The sequence below is a fragment of the Magallana gigas genome, chromosome 2 (assembly GCF_963853765.1).
Source record: "Magallana gigas chromosome 2, xbMagGiga1.1, whole genome shotgun sequence".
In the NCBI taxonomy this organism is placed as follows: domain Eukaryota; kingdom Metazoa; phylum Mollusca; class Bivalvia; order Ostreida; family Ostreidae; genus Magallana; species Magallana gigas.
This window is the reverse complement of record NC_088854.1, coordinates 48,836,111-48,858,764: the sequence shown is the minus strand read 5'-3', so window position 1 is coordinate 48,858,764 and position 22,654 is coordinate 48,836,111. Positions and strand designations below refer to the sequence as shown.

Sequence of the window (22,654 nt, the reverse complement as noted above, 5' to 3'; positions counted from 1 at the left end):
ATAGATAATAGTACTATTTCAAACTTGCATAGTTGATTAAACTGTAATATGAATGAATCACAGAGGAAGCTTCAGTTGCAGAGCTTGATCTCCATTATCAAGGATGCTAAAAAATATATCTTAGTTATTACAGGTCCTAACTTCACCAAACTTGAATGGATGGTGTGTCTTATGATACAGATGCACCTGACAGGCATGGATGTTGAATCTGAGCCATAGGTTGTGGATGCTGGAGCAGGTTAAGGTTTTAATTGCTAGTGCCCTCCGATGATATCTTAGTTATTACTGGTCTGAACTTCACCAAACTTGCATGGAGATGCGTCTTATGTATACTGATGCACCTGACTGGCTTGAATGCTGAATCTGAGCCATAGGTTGCGGATGCTGGATTAGGTTTAGTTTTTTTGGAACAGGTCCCATGTTTTATAGATGATAGCTTGCATAGTTGATTTAACTATCTTATAAATGAAACGCAGAGGTTTTTTCAGATGCAGAGCCTGATCTCCATTATCAAGGATGCTAAAGAAATCTACCTCACTCAAACCTGCTCGATATATAGATATGTTTGTTGATAAATGATATAAAATGATTCCTATGATATAGTATTGTATGGTATGAAACAATATTGTTTAATATGATACAATATAATATCATATGCAATATTATAAAAAGGTTTATGATACGATATGATATTATATCAATTTTTTTATATTCTATGTTATGATATTGTATCATGATATTGTTATGTATAGTATTGTATATTATGATACAATATTGTATAATATTATATTGTATTATTAATTTATTATTTATCACATGATACTATTACATAAGATATTGCAAAATATAATATAATTGTATCCTATGATACAATATTATATATTCTATAATATTGTATCATACGATATTGTATAATATGATATTAGTTTCTGTAATATAGAATTATATCACATGAAATTGTATAATATGATACTGTAATATTTTATAATATCGTATCATACGATATTGTATAATATGATATTGGTTTATAATATGATATATTATCACATCACATGAAATTGTATTGTATGATATTGTAAAATATATTATTGTATCATATGATACAATATGTATAATATGATATTGTATTATATAATATTTTACTATATCACATAATATTGTATCATTTGGTATGATACAATGTTGTATCAAATTATATTGTATCATATGACACAATATCATATTATGTATCAAAAATGATACAGTATCATACAATATCATACTATATTATACAATATAATATCATATGTTTCAATGTTATGATGTATTATGTAATATGATATTGTAATATTATTATTTATTAGGTTAGTTACTGACTCACTACGGAAACTATGAGGCGAAGCCGAGCTGTCTATGAGATTGATCAACCCAATATATTTCCGTAGTGAGTCAGTAACTAACCTAACAAGTGTTTTGTTTTCCAAAGGACTATCAAGCGACTTATTTATTCACAAATAGCGATTATCTAAGCAAAGCCATGTACAAGATCCCTAACATCTCGTCCAATTTATCTCATTTAAACTCTTCAAAATTTTCAATCTCACCTTTCAAATACTCTTTAAAAATCTTTGCTTCACCCATGTTAACTTACGATGTTTTGTTGCTATTCAATTTTAAATGTTTTCTCCCTTTCCTCTGCAGAGATTTGAGCAAATTTCGACGCTGCCATTTTGTTATGCTCCAGACAAGACAATGTGACATCAATTTCTAAGGGCAACTACTCTAATTTTAAAAAAAATTAAAGGGCAACTACTCCAAGTACTTTAAGAACTTACGGCATGCGGTTTATGTATTAAATACTACGTAATGTCGAAATGAGTAAGCGAAGCGTCGGCCAATGAAGGCCATATTGCCTAATATTATTTCTCACCGAACAAATATAGAGATATATGAGGCAATCACATGCTATGTTTAAACCAATGAAAATGTGACATTTCAGTTCAAGGGAAAACAAAATACTATATTGTTTTATATATTATGATATTGTATTATGTGATCAAATACAATAACGTATAACACAATACGATGTCATATTATACATTACAATATCATATCTCATCATTGTCTATTATGGTATTTTATTGTTTTATATGATATATGTTGTAAATATAATAGGATGCAATATTTAATTTTATATTATTGTATTGATTAACATATGAACATATGATTATCATACAATTTTTTAACAGATGATACACGATACTGTGTCAAAACAGAATCCATGAATATCCAAGATCATAAAGTATGATTTTCATTTAATATGATAAAGGTGGTCTCATAAAGGTGAAGTCTCATAAGGGTGATGTCTCGTCTCGGTGAGCTTTGTAATCTGTGATTACCTATGTTTCTTTATGGAATGAGTTGTTAATTGTCAGACTATAGTAAGGAAATATGTACTTTCAACTCCATGAAAATTTTAGATATTGCAGTTGATTCCTCAGTCAGCCATATCTGGAATTAAGGATGGGGTGGACACCAGTGAAGTCAGGTCTTCCCTTCAGATGTCCCAAAAACCAAGTTGCCTTGAGATACAGCCATTTATTGTCACTGAGGGTAAGATTATAAGTTGCCATGATACTTTGCTATCATTGATCATGTTGGTTTATCACTATGAATGGTTACAGTAGTTATACCCCCACATAAGAAGGGGGATCTTTTTGGAAGCACTCTGTCCATCTCTTTGTCTGTCTGTTCTACATGATCAGTCTTCTATTTAAAGATATGGAGTTGCATTATTATACCATAGGAGTAAGTGATTAATAATGAAGGAGAAAAACAACTTATTACTTCTGTCAAGACTTAGATTATTCAAGGTTTTATCCATCAAAGAGCTTTGCATGGCTATTTTCATTAACTGCAAAGGTTGGGTTTATTGTCTTTTTTCTGCATTGTAAATAAAAAAAAATAGCATTAATGTAACCCAGAGGCCTCTGGTTAAAAGTATGACTAAATAAATAAATAAAGAACAACATTTGTTTTTGTTCCAGCTGAAGAACTTGAAAATCTAGACACTAATAGTGATGTGCCAGTTGTCTCTCAATCTGAAGGTTAGTATATATCCTATGTTTAGTATACTTTAAACAATTCAACATTTTGGACTACTGGTATTAAACTGAAATTGGTCATTCTGCCCAAGAAAAGTGCAAAATTTATCAAAATGCTTATAACTGTTAGTTTAAGCAAATATAATTATCAATCTGATTAAAATCAGATCTGTGATCCGCTCCAACAAATTGAATGTCGCTACACAAAGATCTCTTGTGTGGCAACATCAAATTAGTCGGAGAGGATCGCAGATCTGATTTTAATCAGATTGATATACCGGTAATTATACACACTGCAGATATGATTATACCCCTTGTAAACAAAGATTGGGGGGGGGGGGATAAATAGGAATCTCCTTGTCCGTCTGTCTTTCCCTGAGTTCCCGGTCTGTGCAGTCACGTCAATGATTGCATGTATTGCACACACATGATGGTTGCAATGTTGATATTGTAAGATCATCATTATGTTAATGATTCTGATGGATTTGCCATTCTTAAATGTTAAAGCTGACATGAATTCATAAAAGCATTTGGTCGCCATATTAGTTTCGATCGCTCCTCTACTGCCACTGGGGTATATATACTGGTCGAGAAAGTTACGGTCGATTGCTTTCTGATTGAGGCATTCAGGTTGCCTGGACTTCTAAATTCATAAACTACACATTGCATTAAAATGTTTGTAATAAAGAATAAAGGAAACAAGAATCAATAAAATACAAAATCTATTTATTCTTTGAAAGAATTTCCAAAGTGTTTGTATTATTTTGCACAGATAGTGCTGCTTTACTTCACATGCACATAGAACATGTGTGTGTCGTTGATACAGAGTGCACAACATCTGCATCTTTTTGAAAACCCCGGAGGCACTACATCCAACCCAGCAAATAAATGATAGTAAATCCAAGATAGTAACAACGTAACAGCGACTCTTTTCCATCGGTTCAATAAATATAGGGGGTGTTTAGCGATGAGCAGAACAATAGAAATCAACAACTAATATGGCAGTAGTCGGAGATAAAAGGGAAATAATGCGTATTTATGAATTCATGTCAGCTTTAATAAAAGTAATATACAGCAATGTGAAAAAATCATCAATGAACTTTTCTCAATGCTGTTTATTTCTTAGATAACTTGAATTATGATATTTTCTTAACGGGGTGTATCATTTGTAAGCTTGCAAGCTCAAGGTACCTCTTGCTAGTTTTCTTTAAAATTTCCTTTAACTTCTCAGAAGAATCTTCTTTGTCAGAACCGTTCATTTCTAAAGGTATGAAAACAAGAAAAGCACAAAACAGAAACACAATTCTTTTTTGCCTTACATATGTGAAAAGAAAAAGCTTTTTCCTAATTAAAAATAAAAAAATTCTCGTTTATAATATTAAGATTTTAAAAAGATTAAACAAAATGTTCTGGCATTACTCTATATCGAGATAAGATTTATTTTCCGTTTATAAGAAAAATGGAAAGCTCAAACATTTAATGAGTACAGCTACGGATCTCAGCGCCTCATTGAAATTGAGGAGGAGAAGCTTTCAATCAAAAAGCAGAGACCGGAAATTGAAAAAGAGAGGCTCGAGATTTTGAAGAACTTTTATGCTTTGTTTTCTTCTTCAAATGTTCAATCTGTTTGTAATCTTTTGTCTGAGTTTAATTAGTAATTTCGTTTATAATTGCGTGAAACTTCCACCCTATGTGAGACCAATGTTTTTATACCTCCGCTCCAAAGGAGAAGGGGTTATACTGTTTTACCCTTGTGTGTCTGTGTGTCTCATGACTGTCCGTTTGTTCATCTGTCAGTAACGGTAATTTCTATCACAGTTTTTCAGCAACTATTCATTACAGATGCTTGAAATTTTAACACACTATTTGTTTAGGCATGCCAGAAGTTAAGATTTATTTTTGTACCAATCAGCTTTCTATCAACTTTGCTCATTTTGCATATTCACATCAGAGCTGGGTATTACTAGTGAACATTAGCTCACAGATATCTTGATCTGCCTGTTCTAACCATTATTACAATTACAATTACTTGTATGGAAGCAGCATTTTTAATTTGCTGGTTATTTTAAATTTTATTATAATTATCCACTATATGGACTAGAATATTTTTGTGTATGTTTTAAAGAATGTGAAAACATTAAGTACATGAATGAATTGTCTTGGAAAATAGACTTAACTAGAGCAGAGCTCGTGGCAAAGCCACTAGTAGGTCTTCCGTTGTTGCTGCGAGATGAACATTTATGTGATTTGGTGTCAAACGATTATAATGACTAATGACTAAAATTTCACTTCTGCTTTTGTTATAAAAACGTGCTGTGATTGAAAGCCTGTATAAAGACAGGAAGAAAATGTTTTAGGAAAACTATTTGTCGAACAGTTTGTGTAATTGTTTTGAAAACTCTTTAAGGCCCTATCACACAAAGTTGCGTTCCCAGTGCGTGTTCACGGCGTTGTAAAATTAATGGAATCGCCGTAGGATCGCAAGGAAAATTCAGTACTCCCAACTACGTTTCCACGTTTCTACTTGGCGATTGACTGCCCTCTCGCTGGGTATCCGCCGAGCGCTCATGACCTGCTAGGAATTTTTACCGCGCATCCACAGCGTGCTCTGCGCGCTGACTGTGTGCACATGCACTGTTGGAGACTTTACGGCGCTGTCATGGCGACCTTACTCCACTTCTAAGGCGTGTTTATCGGAACGCAGAGCCACGGCGCGTACTTTGTGCATGTTCAAAGTACGCGCCGTCGCATGGCGTTCTAAAATGTTCTAGGCTAGGATATCCCACCGCGGCGAACGAAGATGCCGTTGAGTTGTTACGGCGCTGTAGAAGACTCTAGTTCGTTTACCATGGCGTTTTACATTATTCAATTATGCAGCGGGATCGCTGTGAGGACGCAGCTCCAGTGTGACAGGGGTTTAAACAATGAGAAGTTTAATGGCGAGTTAAATTTTTCAGGGTAGCATGGATTGTTATATATTACATGTACTTATGATTCATGTAAGGAAATGTAAGTAAAAACGTGCATAAAAAACACGTAACTTCTGTAAATAAATCTTTCAAATTTTTTGAAGACTATGTGCAAGTTTGAATTTGTTTCGTGCTGTCAAACTTTGGTAAATAGCCAAAATTGATGGCATCTATGAAAATTTATTCAGGGCTGATATTACATGTATTCGATAAAACGAGTAGACTTGAACATTTAAAATAATAATCAGCTATCTAAGATCATCGGGAGAATTTATGCATAAGTGAGCATCTAAATTTTACTCCTGATATACAGACACCGCTATGTAACGTAAAATTTAATAACATTATTTTAATTAAATGTGACAAAGGCGCATATTCGATCGGATTTTTTGGTAACATGTACATGAAGTAAATTTGATGCAAGTTCCATGTTTGGTTTTTTGGGTTTTTTTTTTGTTTTTATTTTTTTTTTTTTGCTTTTCTCTGCTTTATCATAAAGATGTATAAAAAAAAAAAACTACGTACATGTCACAAGCAATATTTGCCTTCTCTATTTATCTTGTATTTTAATAGATTGGGTAATCATTGTCAGGGGCGGATACAGGATTTGTAGTTAGGGGGGGGGGGCGTTGATAAAATTATTGAGGCAGGGGTTCTGGGGCCCGCCTTGAGGCCCCCCGTGGGTCCCAGGCAAAGCCCTGGTGGGGGCCCAGGGGGCGAAGCCCCCGGAAGCTCCTGGGTTTTCGTGTTTTTGAAGGTAAAACCAGGCTCAAAATAGTGGTATTTTTTCAGTTATGTACACTTTACACAAAAGCCTATTACATATATATATATAACAATTTGACACATATTGTTACTTATATCTAATACATGTATTGGATTAAAAACAAAAAAATTTGGGCATTTATGAACTCCCAAAATTAACTAGGTTATCAAAGTTACAACATTGTAATGACGTTACGGTATCCGACCCCCTTTTAGCTGTTAGAAATATCTGATGCATCAAATCTTCAATATTCTTATATTAAAATAGTCTATTTACCTAGAAAAAAATTCAAAAAATATACAGTTATTCAGAAATTTCTGCTTGCATCGCAATATGGAAATGACAGCGCAGTCTACACTTGAAACAAAACTGCTGGGATTTCCAGTCGATTCTTGGTCGAAGCCCCAAGTTCAGGGCCCTGGGGAATTTGTTGCAGCCACCATAATGAAATGACCAACACTGCTTGTTTTAAACACAGTTTAATTGGTTTGTTATCAGAACCTGTCAACATGCATTAGGATTAGATGTTTATAGATGTTTATAGAGCAGCAGAATTACAGTCAGCATAGCACAGCTAATGAATCAATGAGGTGTAATATTGAGTCAGGCATAATTATAAATAAAGTGAAACACAAAATGCTAACTTTTCTATTTATCAAATCATCTACAGTCATGCATACTTTGAAAATTTTAGGGCGGGGGGGCGTGCGCCCTCCACGCCCCCCCCCCCCCCCCCTTAAATCCGCCAGTGATTGTTGACCTAAAATTAGTATTCCACTGGCTGTAGCTAACCTTGTAAGTAAATTAAGTTGCATGACATCCTCATACCACACAACTTCAATAAAACTTTTTTTTAAAATCAATTTTCATATAATTAGTAATAAAAAAATCCACAAGAACACATGTCCATCTCACTGAAGTGTAACTTTGAGAAGCGCATATTTTTTTTGGAGGCAGATATGTCGCTATATTATAGTCTGTAAGTCAAGTAAACTAATCTGTCCTAACTTGCAATACTTGGATGATTTCTATGGCGACCACCTGCATAGCATAATGTAGTAGTATTTCATAACATCTTATCCCAAGAAAACATTACATTTGACTTAAAACTTTTAATTATAATATATATTATTCTGTTCATAACTATATATAATAGAAGTTTAGCGTGTTCGACATGTTAATTTATTATAGCCACGTTCTCAGATTACGATCCCGCACCTTTAATGTGAAAATGAAAGTCTTGTTGTTTGAAAATTGACCACTTTGAAGAAAGCACCCTTCGAACTGTTGATTAATTACATAACAATTGATGATCTGCAGCCATAAATAAGCTGGGGCTATATATGTTCTTAGCTGTTTGCGCTGTTCAAAGTGACACAAGATTTTCGGTAGCACGTGGCGATTGAATTTACGCAATAAAGAAAGTTGAAATTTACAAAGACTGACCGAATAAAAAAACGGATGGGAAAGAGAAACACGCTCAGGAGAAAATGTTACACATAAGAAGTCACTATCAAATGATTTTCGACAGATTTGGAATTTAAAAAAAAAATCTAGAGAGCACTTGGCAGCGGGACGGTGGGAGGGCAACACAGAAATAAGTTCGTTTTCACAATGAAACTAACGACCATGTAGAAACACTACAGAAGTTATTAATATGTGACCGATAGAATCTAAACAAAACTTCTTTCAAAACTCATGTGAATATTCTTTAAAATAATCACCGAATGCCTTAATTCAGGGCATTCTCTTATCGTGTCAGCACCTACCGCAAACATGGCACTTTGATCATAATTTGATTTGATTTTTTAAATTACCTTGTACGCTGTCGTATAAATCAATGCTAAATCAACTGTACGAGTAAAATAAATTTATCGGTTCATCTGAAACCAATATAATAGTTTAAAACATAATAAAAATAGTTGCGTTCGTACAAAATACCAAACATGCACGCGTGATAAGGTACATGTAGAGGTCACTTGCGCGGGATCTCCTCGGCCATGTGCGAGGGATGATCATTATTTAAAGGTTTTAATATTTGTGTTGTTGTACAGTTTTTAAAACATTTAAGACTTACAAACCAACCATTCAAATATGTCTCACGAGTATTTCCGATTTGGAGTAATATCGCTTTTATTAATTTTCAGAACGACTTTTTAATTTACTCTCCAATGTTTAATTTAACTAAATACAAAATGAACAAACTTTTATAACATAAAATTAAAACAGTGTACTGTACAGTGTATTAACGGCTATATAAACTCAAACACGTTCATATTCAGGTAAGTGTGCGGGTGCGAATCTTGTGTATTAGATAACCGTTTACCGCTAGGTAGTGCAGCCGTGGATGATTTCCTCGGCCGCGGGCGAAGGATAGATTACATAAAGGTTTAACGCATACACACGCACAGCTCAGAACCTAGGAAGATTTGAAAAGTTTGCAATTTAATGACTAAATTCTATCAAATAGAAATTCTTTTTTTACTTAAAACCCACAATTGATATATACATGTATGTCTGATATTGCATTATATTGAGAATGGCATTGCTTTTATTAATTAACCGAACGATTTCTTAATTGACACCCTATCGTTTAATCCAATTGAAGAATAAACCTTTATGTGTAATCAAAACTGAAATAATTCTTCAGTTCGCAGCTAGATTAACTCATATATGAGAGACGCAACTCTCGTGTATTAGATAACCGCTGACCGCTAGGTAGTCCAGCCGCGACCATGGTGACCAATTTTCTCGGCTGTGGGCGAGGGATAGCTTACGTAATAATACACATCTCTGATTCAAGGTGGATTATAAATGCATGCAGTATGATAACTACATGTAAAATGTAATGCACAGAATTTTTTTTCAATAAGTATTTTGTGTTTTACTAGAAAAGAAAAAGAATGTTTTGTTTTTCGATTCTCGTCTTTAAGGATTGTGCACTATAAGAACTAAACAACAATGACTTTAACTTCTAAAAAAAAAAAGCTTGTGTTCTAATTTTTTTCTCATGAATTAAAGCCTCCTGTATAAACCATCATACTTTCTGTGGTAACTTTTTGCCAGTTTTACGCGCAAAGACTTTCGTTAACTTGCCAAATGAAAGCAGGTACATGTTAACATGTAAAGCTTTTTACACTCAAACTACACAAATCACTTACAAAATAACATTGTAACGACCTTTATAAGATCCCAACAAACAACTTTTCCAGCAACAGCAATATCGAAATCCTAACCGTTTTTGTGTTATTAAGCAAAATCTTTTGAGGGCTACTGGCCCTTAATTTAAGGGGCCAGCCCTTTGTTGTTGGTGTCAAATGAAAGCCCTTAACATTATGCACAACTTTTGTTCTATATGTATTTAGGAAATATTTCAAATTAAAAAGTTACGAAGCTAAAACATGTGAAAAATTTCGCTATTTTTAAAACATAGATTTCGATTGATTAATTCGAGTGGAATAATTGGAAGAAACTAAAATCCAAAAATCAGAGGACAATATTCAAAGTGTCAATAATAAAGATTTTTAACTATAAATTATTTGCAACGGACCATTTCGGAGCCTTTGTCTGGAAACTAACGCCCCTAAAATTTTAGAAAAAGGGGAATAACTCAAAACCGGAAGTTGCTATTTCAATTTTTTTTGTGCTTTAGAAACCTAATTCAATTTACAATATACCGTGAAAATTTGAATGAAATCAGATGACAAACAAAAAAGTTATTGAGGATTTAAAAACGTCTAGAAGAAGAAAAATTATAATGAAGAAGAACCATCAGAATCAGTACAAGGTCTTCCGTTGGAAACGGAAGACCTTAATTATTTTTAAATTTATCAAATAACAAAGAAACACATGCTAAGTTTCAAGGGACTCAATGTATTTCATAAATGTATTTTAAGAGTACCATCTGAAGACAACCTTAACAATAATACATGCATATAAAATGTAAATTAAAAAGTACAGTAAGTCATACTCTGGCATTATCTTAATGTGTTGAACAGTATTAATTTTTAGATTTATCGTACAAAAAAAAAAATTGAAAATGACACTGTGGATTAACAAAAAATGTTTCTTTGTATGTGTTCCAGTTAGATGGAGAATTCAAAAATGAAATATTACAATTCTAAAGTAAGATGGCAGCTTTAAATGATATCTCTTTAAAAATATCAAATAAAACAAATCTAAAACAATAACCAAATTGTTTACCATTATTGAGTTGACAATGTAGAACATGATTTTTTAGATAACATTGGAAAACATCAATCTTAGAACACATTTAACATACTAACTTTTGTACAATTCAAAGATAATGACCTGTAGGCAGAAAAAAAATTATCACTTATTAGAATATTTAAAATATCAGTCTACTTTTAACAGGGTGTTGCACATTACTTATCAAAAATAACTAACTATTGGGCAGGCAAATATATCAAATAAACAGACAATTCCACTAAATAATTAAAACCTTCTAACAACGATGTTTCTGACGTTAACTGCGTTTGCATTGACAATAGTTTCAGCATTGAAAGTGTCATTATCAGAGAAGATGGGTACTTGTCCTGCTGCTGGTGCTGGAATGCGGTCTTCGATGGCCCTGTTGTGGAGGCGGCAGAATGTCTGCAATAGAACAGTTGTTTGGACAATTAATGATTACCATGGGGTAAGATGGGGTTATTGGGGGGGGGGGGGGGGGAGACAAATTTTTTCATAGGAATATATAGAAAAATATCTTTAAATCTTTTTTTTAAAAAACATTTGCCTAGAAAAGCTGTAACTTTTGTGAAAGGGATTTCAGATAGTGTACATTCAAATTTGTTCAAATCACAATCTCTAGGAGTAGTGTGGGGCCACAATGGGGATTCAGTTGTACAAAGGAAAACAATTTAATTATTCACAAAAACTGAAATGTTATTTATGCTTTTACTTATTTATATAGCATTTTTATATATTGCTGATTCTTTAATATTGTTTAAACTTTGGCCCCTGGATGATTATTGGGCCTCACAAAGGTTCAGATATAATTTACACAATAAAATATGTTCAAATAAATCAAATCAAAGGTTCAGAGTTTGATGTACATGTATGCTGAATGTGACATGACTATAAAATCGTGTTAGAAGAGGGACTTGATTATGCCGGTAAATATAAGAATATCCAGGGGGAAACAGATTTTTTGTATAGAATCTGCATGTATTATACCACATTGTCCAGATATTTTGTATTATGACTCAATGAAGCCAATTTTATCCTGCCTAGTGTTGCTCAGGTGAGCGATGTGGCCCATGGGCCTCTTGTACTGTAAATTTCTATACCCCTTGTAATTTTAATGAGGACACAAAGGAATAACAATTATCAAATGTCCTGAATTTTGCATTGTCCAAATAACAAACATCTTATTATAAATTAATTTTCTGTGTGTTTATAAATGAATGAATTATACGTGTAGGTGGAATTTCATGGTCATTTGTATGCAGTCACATATGCTCAGGTTGGACTGAATATACCTGTTATATGTAATTACACAACATTGTCCAGATAGAAGTATTCATATCGCTAAAAGTTACGAAGTAAAACTGTGAACTGTTAATAAGTTCACGTATGTGGAACTACTGTGTACCCCTTTATACTGAACCTTGTCGTCTATAATAATACATTCATTTATATAAATAGAGCCTGTTTGGGAGGGTAACAGTTGAAATTGACACCCCAAGAAAACCATTGTCAACCGACGCGAAGCGGAGGTTGACAATGGTTTTCGAGGGGTGTCAATTTCAACTGTTATCCTGTTATATGTAATTACATATTATATGATATGTAATTACATATAACAGGTATATATATATGGGGGGGGGAGTGAAATGCTTGGGTGAAAATTATACTGCAACTAGTTTAAAGAAATACATCGGGTTCAATATCGGCGAAATTACCTACCATAGATGAAACAGGCAGAGGGTGATGATACCTGTTAGTAGATCATGCAAGTCTTCTGTCCACCTGCTGAATGAAATCAATGATAGTTCACCTCAGGAATCGATAACGGCAAATCAGTTCTCTGTCACTGAAGACATCTAAGGGGTTAGTCCGGTCCCGGAAAACTCTCTGATGTCTTAGACTCCTCTATCTCGCAAGTGTAAACAAAATTGCCGCCATGTTTGATTAAAATCGCTTACCTATAGAGCAGATGTAGATTTACGTCCGATTATGATGTAATTTTACGTCAACGTCATTTTGTGAATACGGTTTTAGATGTAAACGTACGCTACGTCTAAGTTTACGTCTATGTCTACATCTACGAACTTTAGTAAATATGGGTACTGGTACCCAAGTGGCCGACAGCCATAGCCACATTAAAGCTGCTTGGTCCGATTTTATATCAAATTTTATGCACGCTTTTAAACGATGGCTATGCTTAGTATATGTATAATAATAGACATTGCAGTAGTTTTACCCATCAATTATGCCAAATTTCAATGAAGATAAATACGTACAAAATTTGCTAACAAAACAAACGACCTTAAAAGGTACCGCGTTATTTCGCCTCATGTTAAATTTCATCCCTGACGACGAGACCGGTATGGTTGTATTACAACTTTGACTTCGCTTTAAATAAAGGTCGAAATGATCAGACAAATTACAAATAAACATGTGTACGTTTTGTTCGCTAATATTTCTAAAGTCTGCTTTCTTTACAATTGATGCATAGCATGCGGGTTGAATAACCCAATAATTCGGGGGACGAAACCAAGCGGTTTCCTACTCTAAACATTCCCGTGATGCATTTTGGTTTTTTTTTCGTTTGCCCAAAGAGAAATTATTTTTATTTACTTTGAATATTTTAACTTTGAAAGGAGACCGATTCTGCTGGTGTAAATAGGAGAAAGTCCATAACTTTCTAAGATAAATGATTTGTATGGAAAACATTTTGATACTGTAATTACAAAAAAATCGGACCAAGCAGCTTTAAGCTGTTCGGCTCTTCATCCCCTTCCTGGTTAACTTCCTCATACAGTTTTTCACAGTGACTGGTGTAGTGGCACTTCTTACATCGAATGGAAAGGATCCTTGCCAGGCCTCACTTTTTCTCCTCATGCTGGTTCCAGTCCAGTGAACCGTCACATTCTGGTAATTTCTGTGAGTGCTCTTTAAATGCATGGTTCCATAGTTTAGCAGTATTTAGCTCACCTGAGTTTAAAGCTCAAATGAGCTTTTCTGATAAAAAAATTTCCATTGTCACCTGAGCTGAAAGCTCAAGTGAATGTTTCTGATAAAAATTTGTCTGTTGTCTGTCGATGTATTTGGCGTTGGCATTGTCGTTGTAAACTTTTCACATTTTCATCTTCTTCTCCAGAATCACTTGGCAGATTTCAACCAAATTTGCCACACATGACCACTGGGTGAAGGAGATTCAAGTTTCTTCAAATGAAGGGCCACACTCTCTTTAAAGGAGAGATATTTAAGAATTATTGAAAATTTTATGGTATATTTCAAAAATAATCTTACCCAAAACTATTTGGCCAGAAAAGCTGTAACTTGTTTTGAAGCATCCTCAGGAAGAGTAGATTCAAGTTTCTTCAAATCATGGTCCCCACACATAATCACATATAATGTATAGAGGAAATCTTTAAAAAATCTACTCAGAAACTATTTGGCCAGAAAAGCTTAAACTTGTGTGGAGGCATTCTCAGGTAGTGTAGATTCAAATTTGTTCAAGTATTGGTCCCCGGGGGTAGGGTGGGGCCTTAATGGAGGGATCAAGTTGTACATGGGAATATATTATATAGGAAATCTTTTAAAATCTTTTTAAAAAGTGATTTGTCTTGTGTGGAAACATCCTCATATAATGTAGATGCAGATTTCTCCAAATCAACTTACAGCATTTCTAGATCTTTAACTCTGATACTTTTCAGAAAGTTTAGAAGAGATCTGAATTTTGTCAAAGCTATACCATCTTTAGCCATTCAATACATTGCCTTTAATGCAATTGTAACTGCACTGTCTTTTACAAACTGTTGTTTGTCTTGTGATTTTTCAAAATATTTTCTTAAATGGTCTAATGATTTGATGTGATCTTTTATGGAACTTGTCTTAAAGTTTTTGTTACCAATGGTATGAAATAGTATTGCGTTGGTTAGACCGCAGGCATCAATCACATGTCATAGAATTGGTGTTCCTGTTATTGCGTAGTCAAGGGTATAGACTGAGCCATGCCCTTTGAAATTTTCATATGTCCTTACGTGTGACAGTCTTGGACTCTTTATCCATTACTTCACTACTGGTATTATTCTAAGTTATCCTTCGTAATATCTTGTAGTATTAGTATGCTGTGTAAATAAGCGCTCAGAAGATTAAGAATAAATGTGAAATTTCATTGACTGGCGAAATCTAGAGATGCAGAAGGTAACAAAGATAATGCATTGGATGTAAACAGTCATAGCATAAATGGCCATTACTCAATGAATTTGATTTGTTATTATGTCTTATCCTAAATATAGGCTTTTTTTGGTTCTTTATTATATTTTATTTGGCCAATTTAAATTTTTATAGGCAATTGGCTGATAGTCAACAGCAATCTAAAACCCAGTGACTTCTCCTTCACCGACATGTAGGGCTAGCCAGCAGCAGCAGTAGGTCTATTGGTCAATCCATGTAATTAGACACTTTTCACTACCCAGTGATATCACCACCAACACAAGCAGGTAAGTATAGATATCTTTAAAATAAACAGGGGTTTTATTTAAAGAAAACTCTGTTCCTCTCGGTAGACTGTATCAATAGCCTTATATGGTACTAATGTAAACTTGTTGTGATTATCTCAAGGGACTGTATCCCCAGCTATTGGTACTCATATGTTGTAAATGTTGTGATCCTTTCATCAGAGGACTATCAGTTGACTAGGTTATTAATGTGTTGTAACTGTTGTGATATTCTCATGGGACTGTATCAGTAGTGTGTAGTACGAATGTGAACTTTTGAACTTAAACCATTTGCTCTTTACATGTGTAATGTAGTACCAAAAACTATGTAACTGTTGTGATCCTTTTAATAGACTGAGAGTGTACAAATAGCTGAGGGTATTTATGTGTAGCTATTAAGATCTTCTCTGTAGACTGTATAATTAGCATATGACATTATGGTTACCTGTTTTGATCCTCTCATCATGGGACTTATTTGATTAGTGTATTAAGAGATGTAAATGTTGTGGTTTTCTCAGTGGATTGTACCAATAGCATATGATACTAAATTTTAACTGTTGTGATCCTTTTACTAAAGTGTATAATTAGCCTAAGGAAATATTGGAACTTATTGTTTTCATGTTCCAATCTTGAAAGGGTGATTTGTGTTTTAGAAATTGACATTGTGTAACTTTTTGAGTCTAGTGTTTTGTTGTTTAATTTGTGCAAAAAATCTTGACTCTTGAAGGATTTTATACAAATGTCAAATTGCAGCAAACACATCTACCTTGAACAATTGTCATTTTCCATGCTGTTTTAATTTTCTTTTATACCCCCTGCAAATGGAGTTTGGAAGGGTTTTCAAGGTATCACACCGGTAATCGGCCAATCAAAATGAACTTAGTCAATTGTAGTTCCATATATACTTCAGAATTATTTTTTTCCTTGACTGCATTTTTACATTTTCCTTTACTCAGTTTTAAAATTTTATGTACCACTGAGTAGGATATTTCATGTATTTTGTTAGGTGATGATTTTTTTTCACAGGGACTACTTCTTTCAGGGCTCATGCAGCAGCTTCCTGGGGAGTGTGCAGTCTGTTTACATACAAATGGAAAACATGTGGTTTTGAGGGTAGACCTGTTTGGAGCTAGATATTTTGAGAAAATGCAGTATCGCTTGCCCTTTTTATGGTGTTAGCTGATGAGATAGGTAACAAATAACATTTCCTCCGAATATTTTGTCATGAAAAATACAAACTGATTTTTAAGAATTTTTTCCCCTCTATAGTGTTATATAGTGAAAACAATTACCGGTGTGATACCTTGAAGGGCTTTGTGTCAAATTGAAAAAATGCATGCAGGTGCAAGTTTTCAGTATTTTATGTCAAATCTTGTTAACAGAAATTAGTTTCTGTAGTCTGAAGATAGAAAAATGCTTTTAAAATTTTGTAATGAAAAAAATATGAAAAATGATGATTTTTGGTGTGGAAAACATGTAATTTTTAATATATAATAATAAAAACCTTTAAAAATGGATGATATGAAGTCACTGGAGCTTAGAATATTGGTGTCTGTGTTCTAGATGCTGTAAAAGTGTGCAGATCGGTTGTCGCAGTCATATTTGATGCCCTCAGACTTTGTCGTAAGAGCACGCAGCGACTAGTTTTTCATCGAATGAACAATTTTGAGTTTACGTGCAAGTCTCAGAATTAAGCGACAAGTGCGAAACATTGCGAAGAAGAACATGAACAGTCTATCGAAGGATTATTTTGACAAAAACTTTAATTTCTTTGATTTCTGCTCACCTTATGTGAGTTTTAATTTCATTTCCTACATAGTCCTGATTCAAGGAATTAAGGGATTTGGGCAAATATGTGCTATGTTTTAGTTTATTTTACACTGAATTACCCATTTGTAATAGTTTAAGGCAAAAACATGCTTTAATACCATTTACAAGATCACACAGATGCATATTTTGTGTAGAAAAGAGGTTTCATGCATTTAGTTGAGAAGGTCATTATGAGTCAAGTATAAATAATATCATCATGATTGAATCTAGGAGCTTTTCATGGTTTTCATCCTTAAAAACTGATGAATTTCAGTTTACCAGAAAATGTTTTTATGCATTATAGCCAGAAAATCAGTTTCTTCCCACATTTTAAGGGGAGTTCCTTATTTACAAAATACAAATACTGATATTTATGTTTGAATGACCTAAGATATTGAAACATTAGTCATTGTTAAAATGTTTAGAAGGAGATATTACTATTTTTTATATGGTAACCTCAGCACACCTGTCCTATTCTAAGTAATGAAAATCAAAATTTGAATGAAATCATATCATGTAACATGTATTGGTACAATATAGATGCCCCACCCTTATCCACAACTATGGGGGTTGGTATGATTCTTTTTTTAGTACACAAATTATCCATTTAAGAGTCGTAACAAGGCATTTTGTTGAAATACGCGTCTAAATTTCCCTGCCATTTTGTGAGAATTTGCACTTGGAATGTCTCGGATTTTACCGTTAACATGGCGACCATAAACAGCGAATTTTCAAACGTGATCTTAAAAGTTGCAGAGATTTCGTTGCAAAAACAGTTAATGTGGTAACATGGGATAATAAAAGAGAAACATTGTAAGTATTTGAGACCAGTCATATGAAAATTTAGGCAGGATACAGCGCGATTTAGTATTTTTATTTGCTACAAAGCTAGTATTTGGGACGAATTCTATCGTTAAACTGGGTCCGTAGGACATCTGTCATTAGCTCACCTGGGCTGAAAGCTCAAGTGAGCTATTCTGATCACATTTTGTCTGTCGTCCGTCTGTCCGTCTGTCCGTAAACTTCACATTTTCAACATCTTCTCAAGAACTACTGGGCCAATTTCAACCAAACTTGGCACAAATCATCCTTAGACAAAGGGGATTCAAAGTTATGAAAATGAAGGGCCACACCTGTTTTCAAGGGGAGATAATTAGAAATTAATGAAAAATTTCGAGAAATTTTCAAAAATCTTCTTATCAAGAACCATAAAGCCAGGAAAGCTGAAACTTGTGTGGAAGCATCCTCAGGTAGTGTAAATTCAAAGTTGTGAAATTCATGAACCTGGGGGGTAGGGTGGGGCCACAATGGGGGGGAGGGTCGACGTTTTACATAGGAATATATAAAGTAAATCTTTAAAAATCTTCTTCTCAGAAACTAATCAGCCAGGAAAGCTGATACTTGTGTGGAGGCATCCTCAGGTAGTGTAGATTCAAAGTTGTGAAAATCGTGAACCCCGGGGTAAAGGTGGGGCCATCATATGGGGTTGAAGTTTTACATAGGAATAGATAGAGTAAATCTTTTAAAATCTTCTTCTCAAAAACTAATCAACCAGGAAAACTGACACTTGTGTGGAAGCATCCTCAGGTAATGTAGATTCAAAGTTGTGAAAATCATGACCCCGAGGGTAGGGTGGGGCCACAATGGGGGTCGAAGTTTTACATAGGAATATATCTATAGAGAAATCTTTAGAAATCTTCTTCTCAGGAACTAATCAGCCAGGAAAGCTGTGTGGAAGCATCCTCAGGTAGTGTAGATTCTAAGTTGTGAAAATCATGACCCCTGGGGGTAGGGTGGGGCCACAATTGGGGGGGGGGTCGAAGTTTTATATAGGTATATATAGAGTTAATCTTTAAAAATGTTCTTCTCAGAAACTTATCAGCCAGGAAAGCTGAAACTTGTGTGGAAGTATCCTCAGGTAGTGTAGATTCCAAGTTGTGAAAATCATGATCCCTAGGGGTAGGGTGGGGCCACATGGGGGGTGTTAAAGTTTTACATGGGAATATATAGAATAAATCTTTAAAAATCTTCTTCTCAGAAACTAATCAGCCAGATGATTCTTTATAATTGTTAATACTTTGGCTCCAGGACAATTCTTCAGCCTCACAAGAAGGTTCAGAGTTTGATGTAGCTTTATATCCCATATATAAACAATTATTAAGGATCTTTTTGAGAACTGCAATACTCATCATGTGATATGACTATATAACCATCCTGTTAGAAAAGGGACTAATGATTATAAACATAAGAATATCCAGTGGGAAAAATGGATTTTATTTATACAGGATCTACATGTATTATTGTACATTGTCCAGATTGTTTGTATTATGACTCCATTAAGCTGATTTTATCATACCTATTGTTCCGTAGGTGAGCAATGTGGCCTATGGGCCTCTTGTTTTATTGATAGAACATCCTATCTAGCTTTAAATGAAATGACGGTATTTAATGATACGATTTTTCTATTTTGTTTATTAATAAAAACACAAAAGTACATGTTTCCACTTAAGGTGGCTCTATACACCACTTTTTGATGACGCAGTACGAAAAAAGGTAAATCTGGAAGCATGTATTTCTTGTTTCACCAATGAATTTTAAGTGTAAATTCCTCTTGCGAATTTTCTGTAAAGTTGCGGTTAGCCCGGTAGCATGCCAATCGGCTTTCTACTAAAAATACTACCCAACTTTCACGAACGTATCTTGTATTTGATTTGTATTCTAGACTGTAAATTGTAATGTAAAAGTTCTTAAAATCCATATGGTGAATTCAGGGGAAAGCTCAATTCGTTACACTCGCTCAAGTTTACGCTGAATAAAAAAACTCCAAAACGAAACAAAAGTTCAACAAGTTGTATTTAAGTTGGTAAATAAACGGTACATGGGATTCCAATGAAAACCGATTCTCGGAGTTCCGAGAGAACCACTTAATAACGTGCGGAGAGTCCAGCACGGGCAGTCCGATATAATTCTTTGCACAAAATCGACACTAACGTGCGGAAATCCAGCACAGCTAGCCCGATATCACACACACTCCACTAACGTGCGGGGTTCCAGCACAGTTAGCCCAACCGTTCTCTTCTAGATCTTAAACCATTCTCTCTTACAATTATTTTTTTTTTTGACAGGCATTGCTTTTTTATGACAAAGGGATAGTAATGGCATGCCAGAAAAGTAAACATTCACACATATAGCTGTTACGATAATTTCACACTTCTATTGTCCAACAATTATTTAATTTGCCTGGAGATTAACTTAAGAAGATATCAAAGACTAGCGTCAAGAGGATTAACATTTTTGTCAAATGAAAGCATCTCCGTTTGTTTGGTTATTTCCTCTTTTTTTGTTACAAACTCAATTGCGTAATTAATCTGAGAGAAAAAAAACCCCTTAAGTTATCATAGCAGCTTGTAAATTTTTAATCGTTAACCTGTTATATTAAAAGTTTAAAATCGAAGATTTCTAAACTTATCTATAACAATCTCTCTCACAGCCTTAATGAACTCTGTCCCAGAGTTCTACTTTGAAACACAATTGAAGCTTTAAAAACAATGCAAACATACATATTAGACAAAAATTCACAATATAAGTTAATTCAAAACCATTTAGCGTCTAATAAATTGCTCTGTAAGGCAGTACAGTTCGATTGTTTTTGTAACAGGGTCTGTAATATAATTAACTGTCCATTCAGGTCTTTAATATTTCTCTCATAAGTTTTTGTGAGTTCTCTTAGTTTGGAATTTTCTTTAATTATTTCATCCACGGCGTTTGCACGGGTTTCCACTACATCGCCTGGACATGGAGTGATGGTAGTCAATTCCGAATCCGCATGGGGAGCCTGCGTTGGATTTTCTTCCGAATGCGTCGTTATGATGGTAACGTTGGTACCGGGCGGAGACACAGAGTTCTGAGATCCTTGAAATTTCTTTTCCAGAAACTGCTGCATACGATTCCTGTCCCGTAATTTTTGTTTTTCGGACTTCTTGCTGATAGACGGTCGAACTTGTTGGTTCATCGTGACGTTAGAGTTTCTATCACTCGCTTTGTTGAGAGGACGGGGAACAATTCGATTCTCACACCAATTTTCACCAATGAATTTTAAATGTAAAGTTCCTATCGCGAAATTTTCCGTGAAGTTGCGGTTAGCCCGGTAGCATGCCAATCGGCTTTCTACTAAAAATACTACCCAACTTTCACGAACGTATCTTGTATTTGATTTGTATTCTAGACTGTAAATTGTAATGTAAAAGTTCTTAAAATCCATATGGTGAATTCAGGGGAAAGCTCAATTCGTTACACTCGCTCAAGTTTACGCTGAATAAAAAAACTCCAAAACGAAACAAAAGTTCAACAAGTTGTATTTAAGTTGGTAAATAAACGGTACATGGGATTCCAATGAAAACCGATTCTCGGAGTTCCTAGAGAACCACTTAATAACGTGCGGAGAGTCCAGCACGGGCAGTCCGATATAATTCTTTGCACAAAATCGACACTAACGTGCGGAAATCCAGCACAGCTAGCCCGATATCACACACACTCCACTAACGTGCGGGGTTCCAGCACAGTTAGCCCAACCGTTCTCTTCTAGATCTTAAACCATTCTCTCTTACAATTATTTTTTTTTTTTTGACAGGCATTGCTTTTTTATGACAAAGGGATAGTAATGGCATGCCAGAAAAGTAAACATTCACACATATAGCTGTTACGATAATTCACAAGATTGTTATAGATAAGTTTAGAAATCTTCGATTTTAAACTTTTAATATAACACTTGTACTGGCTGATTTCAACTGAGGCGAAAGGTATGGGGACCGCTCTTTTGAAAAAAAATGTTAAGGTGGCTCTATACACAAGTTATTGATGACGCAGTTCGCAAAAAAAACATAAATCTGTCATTCTTGTACTGACTGATTTAAATTGATTCGTGTGGGGACCGCTCTTCTGAAAAAAAAATGTAAAATAGATTTGATTTGGTCATTGGAAAATTCATTATTTAGATGTAAGGTGATATGGGACACTTTCATGTTGTGTCGTATTATTTATCAAAATGAATAAATAAAATCAGGTATACGTTTATAAATATTTTTTTTCCTATTATTGTCACCTTAAAGCGCAGCAGAGTGGGTTGGAGGGTTCACCACGGACCTGTAAGACTTAATCCCGCTGGGGATTTTAAAATTTCTTACCTTTCCAAAATTTTCTAAGACATATTTTTTGGTTAAAAATTATGAAAGAAAATTCTAAACTGGTGAAAGGATTTCAATTATAATTTTCTTTAATCCACATTGATATCGACAGATGTTTCTTACCACCTTAAGGGGATGGAAGGGGGGCTTTGAA

The 22,654-nt window shown here is 34.3% G+C and overlaps 1 protein-coding gene and 1 long non-coding RNA gene across 4 annotated transcripts in view; one reads left to right on the top strand and one right to left on the bottom strand.

Moving 5' to 3' along the window:
- The window catches only part of LOC105325654 (neural cell adhesion molecule 1), a 262,905-nt gene that overhangs the window by 154,311 nt on the left and 85,940 nt on the right, over nt 1-22,654 (bottom strand). The window lies entirely within an intron of this gene.
- On the top strand, nt 1,283-11,470 carry LOC136272450 (uncharacterized). Its single transcript, XR_010710460.1, has 3 exons — nt 1,283-2,592; nt 3,027-3,086; nt 11,330-11,470. It is a non-coding gene; the product is annotated as an uncharacterized lncRNA (long non-coding RNA).